We start from the raw sequence: 9,153 nt of genomic DNA on the forward strand, positions 1-9,153 counted from the left end.
ATATATATTAAAAATTTAGTGACTATGGTAAGCTTTTGTTCATTTGTTTCGGACTTTTTTCTCCTGTAAAAAAATAGTACTGATTAACTTTTTTAAAAGAAAGATTTTACTGTAAATATGAATTTTTTCTTTTTTCCTTTTTTTTTCCTTTTTCTCTCTTTTTTCGGGTTTTGTTTTTTGTTACTATTGTTTTTTGGGGATTTTTTTTTTTTTTTGGTCTTATTTCTGTCCCCCTCCCTGGTTTGTTATCATAACCTGTAGTGCCAACTCTGCTTCCAGAGGGGCAGTGCAGGATGAAATGCTGACCCTGAAGTTGCTTCTCATTCATAAATAAGTAGAAAGTTGTTTCTCCAGTCTTTTGGGAACACAGGACTTAAAAGTCACATCATGTGTAGATATTACAAGCAGCATTACCAAGACATGGCAACAAGAGTTTGTCTGACTTATAATGTTGCATTTGTGACCCTATTCTGGGATTTTCAGAGGTACAAGGTTAGAATGCTACAATGTTACCACTGTGCCTTCCAATGTTTATATCATCGGAAACATAACATAATCAAAGTGGCTGTGATTTAACAAAACGATTAAAGTGTTACCTACCTGTGTAGCCGAAGTAGTGTGCAGTGAGGCGTTTCTGAATACATGGTCAGATTTTTGGAAAAAAACAAAAACAAAAAAAACAAGTGAAGTTCAAAAACTGTCAAATGAGAAAATTGCAAGTAGTGTGACAGAGCTGATTGATTTTGTTGCTTTCTTAATTTTTTTTTCAAAATGGGTTTACTAAAAAGTAGATGACTCAACCTGCCTCCTCCTTCGCCTGAAAAATGCCAATATTCAGTCATCATGCAGCATTATAACAAGCCTTATAAGTCCTAAAGCATTAAGTTGCACTTTTTTGAGGAGGGGTAGTGCAGTATTTCTCTGGCCAGTATGAATGAAGTTTATACTTTCCATATTTGATAGAAACATAGATCAAGCTATGGCACAGAAACTCATCAGATAGCTAGCTTTGACGTCTGGGCACATTTGAACCAATTTCCATCATAAATCTTTATAATGATTGACTTTGGTGTGTAGTGCAGTAAACAAATAGTGCTCCTAGTTAAGTATTTGTCAGCATCCTTTTGTCTCTAACTTGTTTCTATTTTTTACAGCCACACAATCTTGGCATGTATTAAGAAAAAACAATCCCTGTTCAAGTAGTTTTTCCACCTATCAGCACTGAGTAAATGCCATAAATCCATCAAAATGGTCTAAATGTTCCATCTGTTCTCCTGTTTTGCCAGTTATATAGTAATGAAATACATTTGTAAATTTTATGCAACAAATGGCAAACGTATCATTATTTTGAAATTGTGTATGTAAAAGTTATATTTTTACATGTAGGCTCTTGTTATTATGTGTTTTAATACATTGTATCCGTTTTTGTTTTTCTAAACTGTGTGGTTTAAAAGAAGTCTCATTTAAATGAAATAGTGAGCTACAAGAATCTGAATTTTATGTTCATTTCTGAAAATGTAAGAACAAATAAGATAGTTACCACGTGGTCATCTTTTACAAACCCATGAACATTTTGATTAGCTGTGTGTGTGTTGAAAACTGTAAATATGTTCAGTAGCGATAAAACTAAAATACTTTGATTTGTTAATAAGTTCCTAAAATGTGGAGGTGGATTAAAACCTTAGGAGAAGAGCAGAAATCAAACTTCATGAAAAGTTATTTGGGGGCTTTCCTGTGAAATGTACGAACAAAGGGGCTCAAAGAAGGGCATGAAAAGACAATAATGTATACTCTCCACTCCTCCCTGAGTAACGGAAACCATGTGTACTTCTTCCCTCGGTATGGTAAAGATTTCCTTTTAGTGGTACATTCTGCACTCATCTTGTATAGTCTACCAAGGCGGGTATCCCTAGGAACAATATTATATAGGAAGCAGGTATACTCTGATCACATTCAGGATAAGTGTACAGAAGAAAGTATGGTGTTTACTCTTTAGGGAACTGGAAACACTCCCTGCATTGATGTACATTTTAAGAATGGCACTTTTGATACATGTTATCATAAAGGTGCTTAATAGAGCTGAATTAAAGTTTTCAAACCTGTAAACAAAGCAAAAAATTAAATTGTTATTTGATTATTTTTTAAATTGGTGCTTTATATTTTGTTCTCACTCAAACAGAGTAAAAGCTGCAATTTCTTGTTCACCAGCTTTGATGTAGTCATTACTCAGTAATGTAATACCCCTATTGTTGAATTCCCCTTGGACATAAGCAAAAAACTTCTTAATGGCCACCAGAATCTGCTTGCTGCTTTTTTGCTTGGTGGGGAAACATGATCTGCGCCTGTCTGTATTAATTGGGTTGTATCCCCAGTTTAAAAAAATGAAGAAGAAGAAGAAAAGAAGAAGAAGAAAGGGAATGTGGCCTTTTTAGTGTGTTTTTTGTCATTGTTTTTTGTTATTTTCAAACCCAGGTAAGATATTGGTAACCTGCACTGGCTTTTTTAATTAAATTTAGCAGAAGACAGGATTGAAGTGCTATACAGAAGTTTCACAAGGGTCCATGCTATGCTATATATATTTTATATAGTAGATCGTATATACGATATATATTGTATATATGATGATACGTAGGCTGGGGATCGGTATAAGAAACTTGGACTTTGAAAGCAACATGGAATAGTTGATCCACCTCCACATTCAAGTAATTTATGAATATGCAGAATAGGGATCTGTTCATCTAGAAATTTTTACCATTTGTCTTCTGTGTAGCTGCAAGGAACACTAATGTTTATACAACTGTCAGTCCACCCAGTGGTGCAACTGGTTCTGATTCAGTCTTCCGATTCCATTTTCTGTTCTTCACTTTTTCCTATTCCTTGAATTTTTTATTCATAATCTTTATTTTGTTGAGGGGTTGGGGAGTGGGGAGGGAGTTGAACTGAGACTGGGGTAAGAGGATTTTCGTCTTTGCATCCAACAGGTAGAATATGATCTGTGTCCAGAAGTGAACTTGAGTCAGAAATGAGACCATTTCAGCATAAATGAGCACAAAAATTTAGTCTGCTGGCTGACTGGAAGCAAAAAAGTCAAGATGGAAATGATGAATTCCAACACAATGGGGCACCAAGGCCTTTAGGCCTCTCTTTATTTTGCTTTGGTTTTGTTTGTTTTTCTTTAGAGACACGCTCTTTTTCATGGGACTTGAAGTGGACTCATCTTTGTGCAGTGCTGGTTTTGCCATACTCATTTCAAGTATTATAGACATATGTAATGGTGAAAATATATGAACTGTGGCCTTTTTCATTCTTGTTACTTGTGATGCAATTAAGTGAAGATAAGAAAAAAAAAAGCAGAGATTTACCATGTATCAGTGCCTGGCTTTTTGTTATAAAGCTTTGTTTGTCTAGTGCTCTTTTTGCTATAAAATAGACTGTAGTACACCCTAGTAGGAAAAAAAAAACCCTAAATTTAAAAATAAAAAATATATTTGGCTTATTTTTCGCAGGAGCAATCCTTTTATACCATGAATATTACAAAAAAAAATTGTCAGATTCTGAATATTTCTTCTTTGTAGATTTTTGGAATCATTATGAGTAAAAGTTTGTTACTTTATTTTACTATTTAAAAGATGTTATTTTACCATGTGTTACCAAGATGAAACTGTATGGTAGCTTTTTTGTTTGTTTTGTTTTTGTTTTTGTTTTTTAGTTGTAGGTCGCAGCGGGGAAATTTTTTGCGACTGTACACATAGCTGCAGCATTAAAAACTAAAAAAATTGTTAAAAAAAGAAAAAAAGGGAAAACATTTCAAAAAAAAAAGATAAAAACAGTTACACCTTGTTTTCAATGTGTGGCTGAGTGCCTCGATTTTTTCATGTTTTTGGTGTATTTCTGATTTGTAGAAGTGTCCAAACAGGTTGTGTGCTGGAGTTCCTTCAAGACAAAAACAAACCCAGCTTGGTCTAGGCCATTACCTGTTTCCATCTGTAGTTATTTGATGAAGTCATGTACATGACCGTTCTGTAGCAATAAATGTGCCATTTTTATAAACTGTTTCTGACACTTGTTTCATTTCATTTTGCATTGTCCATATAGCTGTGCTTCTCTTCTGTAAGATGGTATCTATAGTTCATTTTCAAAGTGTTGGAGGTATTGGCAGCTTAACAGACAAAACATTTTAAAAAATTTAAATTACAAAAGCAAATTGAAAAGCAAGGCACATGGTTGATCAAGGAAGAGATGCCCTTAATGAAAATGGAACGGGATGCATGCAAAACAAAGAGGAAACTGTCTAGAGGATTAACTAATTGAAGGAATATAATTAATGTGCATGTAACACTGACGCTATGCATTTGAAGAGCTCTGAACTGCGCCAATGTTTTCGGTTGTGCTGCAGGTTGCTGAGTCATGTCAGCCATAACCTTTGGATCAGTTGGTCGGCTGTTTGGCAGAACATTCTCAGCTAGATCTTTTCATTCAAAAGATTTATTTTGTATCACTTTGTTAAAAGCTGAATATTGTTAACCACAATTAACATTACACTGTATTTATACGTTCTCAAACTATACCCACCCCACCAACTTCTGGTTGACTCTGTTGACTATTCATCCAGATGTAAACAACCAGAATTTTTTTCCCCCTAACTTGTACAAACTTACGTGTGTCACCTACCTATGGGAGGGGAAGAAATGTACAGATTAAAATTATTCAGTGTTATGTACTGTAAGTTCCTATTTTTGTAGAATGCACTTCAATCTGCTTTACAAAACTTGGAGACTGTTTCAACATTGCACTGTAGAGATGTAAAGTGATGTATGCAATGTAAAAGCCGCGTAGACAAGCATTTCGTGACAATGTTCTAACAGAGTGCGTGGTATTTTGGGATGTCTCCGATAATTGCTCTTGTAATCTTTCTAATGGGATTTAGTGACTAGTTTTTCTGAAGGAAAATGTTATGACACCATTTGGTTCACATGTGAAGTGCCCTCCATAGCCAAATGTTGAGTTTTTTTTGTTTTTTTTTTCTTTTTGGTTGGATTGTTTGCAGATATTTAATTTTATGAAATTTCCAAAGATTTTGGTTGATAACCCTTTGACCTTCTAAATGATTTGAGATGTTCTTATGTTCTTATTGTGTGTTTTAAATATATATAAAAGAGCCACATGCATTTAGTCTTTTAGTATTATATTTGATCATAAACTACTACTAAAAGGGGAAATGAGCCTGGGTACTCCTTCAGTGTCTCTTATGTAACTATTAAACATTATGTTTTATAGAAAAGGACCACATGGTAAGGTACATTAAAGTTAGGCTTTAGTTCATTTTCAATGGGAACTTAAATTGCTGGAGAAATTAAAATACTATGCAAAAGTTAAGATCCCAGTGATGTTAGAAGGGAAAAGAATCCACAAAAGTTAAAATAAGGGATTGTTTTGACTCCCAAACCTGAATTCATTCATATAAAACCAAGAAAAATTTGTAATCTAGACTTATTTTGTAGGCGTCATGTGTGAACCTTTCTAAGGGAAAAATAGAAAACAAGTACTATGTTGCTTATATTCACAACACCGCAGTATCAGGTTTACATCATGCTCTGCCAGCAGAAGTTCTGGCCAGGAAGCCTGCTCCTGCCTCAAGCTAGTTACAGGTCCACATTCTTGTTAGTCACAGCCTGAGTTAGAAGAAACATGGCCAGTTTTAAAAGGACTAGGAGAGTGAGAGGAACCATCATAAAAGATTTGGAAGGTTTGGTAAATAAATGTCATCATGTAAATTCCTCACATCTTCAGAAATAGAAAGCTCAGTCACCAGTAAGAAGCATGTGCGCCCTGAGCACAGCCCCAGGTAGTTACTAAATGCCTGAGGTTCACAAGTCAAATCAGTGAGCCAGCCTATATTCCAGGCATTTGTTGGAAATGCTAGTTTAGGCTGATGAAACCATACCCAAACGTAACAAGTACCCTGCGGAAAGGTACCTGTCTAAATCAGCGTTTCATACTACTTTTGAATTGTGTGTATGAGTTATCACAGTCAGCTTTTAAAGATTTCATGAATCTATCATATCTAGGTACAGAACTTTGCTCCTGGACCCCAGGTTTCAGAAAATGTAGTGTGAAATAATCAAAACTTTAAAAAGGAGTCACACCAATCCCACTGACCTTGACTGAGGTGGCTGAGCCTAACTAAAACTAGACTAATGTCTGGCTTTTCTCAATAAAAGAAAGACCCTTTGTGTAAGAAAACAATATGGTCCTCATTCACATCTGTTACCCTATATTTAGAAGTCAAATAGCTTTGGTGTTGGCACGAACATTTTCTAGGAGGAAGCAGAAACTTGCCAAGTGCAAAAGTGAAAATGATCATGCAGAATCAGTCCAGCCGGCTGGAGAGTTTTGACCATAACTAGCTCCTGGGTGAGAAACTCTTTGTTCTTAAGAGAAAATGACAGAATTTTAAAGAATAAGAAAACTTGAGTTTTGTAGGAATTATCTGCATATCTGTGTGTGTGAGGCTGGGCGAGGCTGTCCCCACGATGGAGAGGCGGAGGAGGCAGTGACACACTCCAGGCTTGGAGCTTGAACCAGAAGCCACTGTCCTGACTTTGGGTCCTGTGCTGACTGTCCTCTCCCATCTACCAAGAGGGCAGTCTGGCGCTCCACCTTAACAGGATGTCTCCACACCAAATGCACACAGGGTCATTTTTTATCTTGTGCTTTCATCTTTGCAGCTGCCTTTTCATGGATTTTCGTTTGCTACCTCCTGTGGTTCTTATTGTCTACTTCTCCAGATTGTTGGAATGACTAGATTTGAAAATACTCATGCAACAAAAAGTGCTAGCAAAGTCAGATTTTCAGCCTTGTCCACTTTTTGTTGTGGGGATTGAACCCATGGCCTTCACACATATATTCCCAGCCCCTTCCCCCTCCCTTATTCTTGATAATGGTGCAAAGTTGTGCAGCCTAGGCTCAAATTTGTGATCCTCTTGACTAAGCGCAGAGTGCTGGGATTACAGGCATCTACCATCATACCTAGTATGGCCCACTTTAAAAAGTAAAATAAACTTTTCTTTTGGGGAATAATTTTTCATTTATAGAACAGTTGCAAAGATAATACATAGCACTCTCATCCAGCTTCCCGTACTGGCAAAATGTGACATAACCATGGTACATTTGTCAAAACTAACACATTAAAATTGGTGCTTTATGCGAATTTTATGAGGAACCCACACTGCCATAAACTTACTATCCCAGGACCACACCTTGATATATAGTCCAGTCCATTTAGATCTGAAGTGATAACAGGCAGTGTAGCTGGAGTTCACTCAGGGTCTTATCAAGTAACATCTACATGTGGCTCAACCAAATTTTATAGTTTAAAAGACCTTAAAATGCCTTCCCTTCATTGCTATTTTTCAAAACTCCTCTCTAATGAAAGGCATTGCAGCAATAGGGAGAAGACAGGAACAGAAAGACAGGACAGAGACCTACAGTACCCATGAACTGAACAGTTTATCACATCATTCATCTGTGAATTTGGTACTGAGTGCTAAATAGGTTGAAAGCACTGGGGGAGTTTTAAAAAATGGCAATAGTTCTTACCAGTAAGGAGGCCAATAGAAAGGGAACAGGCACCCCTACATGACAAGCAATAATGGACATTCAGCAGGAGAAAACTATGCTGGAAAGTACTACAGAGAGGCACTGAGGTGGGTTCCACAGAAGACAAGACTTTTGTAAATGTGGCCTCTGGGTCTGTGGCACATTTTGACAGGCAGATCAGATCATGGATTTAAAGCAATGGCAAGTCTTTCCGCACTACAAGAATTTGCCTTGTAGAGAGACATGGTAGCTTACACCACACCAATGTTCACCTATTTTTCACCTATTTTTATCTATTTCACTTATTTTCATCTCCTCCCCATACCCCAGGCAACAACTTCTGGAAACTCTTAGCTGACCTTTGTGGTCTACAGAATTATTCAGGGTTCTGGTGTTCTATGGCTCATGGATAAGGAGGAATGAAATCCTTCATTTGAATCTAAAGGAGAGTCTAGGCTAAATATCACATTTTACATAGAAGGCCAGTGTGGCCCTGAGAATTCAATGCATAAAGGATCTAAAACAAAAAAACGCTGGGTACCTGACTCCCTACCCAAGACCCCTGTATAGAACAATATTGTGTCAATAAAACAATACTATGCTGCCCAGAAGCCCACAACCCAAGGACACATGCAAGCAAATAAAACAGCAAATCTCATACAACTAATGGGGACCACATAGGCTCAGACATACTTGGACTATAGGAAGAATGCTAAGGGATAACCGGTGAAGGTGGAGAGATTTGATGCAGGAAGCTGTACAGTGAGAAGTGGCAGGGGTAGTTGTTAAGACATTGGGTGTAGAGAGCGTTCTAGATGATGGGAAATTTGATGCTTCAGGCGAGGCGTGTCTCAAGAGTGGATACACAAGGTGGGCAAATGATGCATGAATGAAAATACTGTAGGGTGAGACAATGCCATCATTATTGTTTTATTAATTTTTACTGAGCTTTGCTCCAAAAGGCATTTAAGTTCACACTGACACTTATTAATAGCAATAAGGATGAACTTATGCAGGGTATCATATCATGTATCATACAAGATATATACTATTGGACAGGCTGCCTAACCTTACCCACTGCTTTCAACTGCAAAATGAGATTAGTGATATGTACACCCATCCAGGAGTAAATATTACATCATAAAGCACCAGCCATCCAATGTTGGCACATAGGAAAGGCAAATGCATTGCATAGATCTTGCATGGCCTGGGACTCTATACAGGCCCACATCACAGGACTGCAGCCTTGGCCTCTAGGGACTAACAACTCTCACCGCTTACCCTAGTTCTTCCCTTGTGGGCAGCAAGAGTCATCTGAATCACACTGATCATCATCCTGGAAGTTACCATCATTTCCCATTGTCTCTTGCGTTTAACAAAACTCCCACCTACCTAGGGTTAGAAAAGCCTGGAGATGGAAGCAGCTATCCTAAGGAACTATTCAAGCAGAGTCTAACCTCGTGCAAGCTCTGCTTTCACGATGACAGCATTTAGACAAACATTATTTACGTAAGCTTCAACACAAATCCAGGAAATCAGTGACATCATTCACAC

The sequence above is a fragment of the Fukomys damarensis genome, unplaced genomic scaffold (assembly GCF_012274545.1).
Source record: "Fukomys damarensis isolate Sample0158 unplaced genomic scaffold, DMR_v1.0_HiC HiC_scaffold_30, whole genome shotgun sequence".
Lineage (NCBI taxonomy): Eukaryota > Metazoa > Chordata > Mammalia > Rodentia > Bathyergidae > Fukomys > Fukomys damarensis.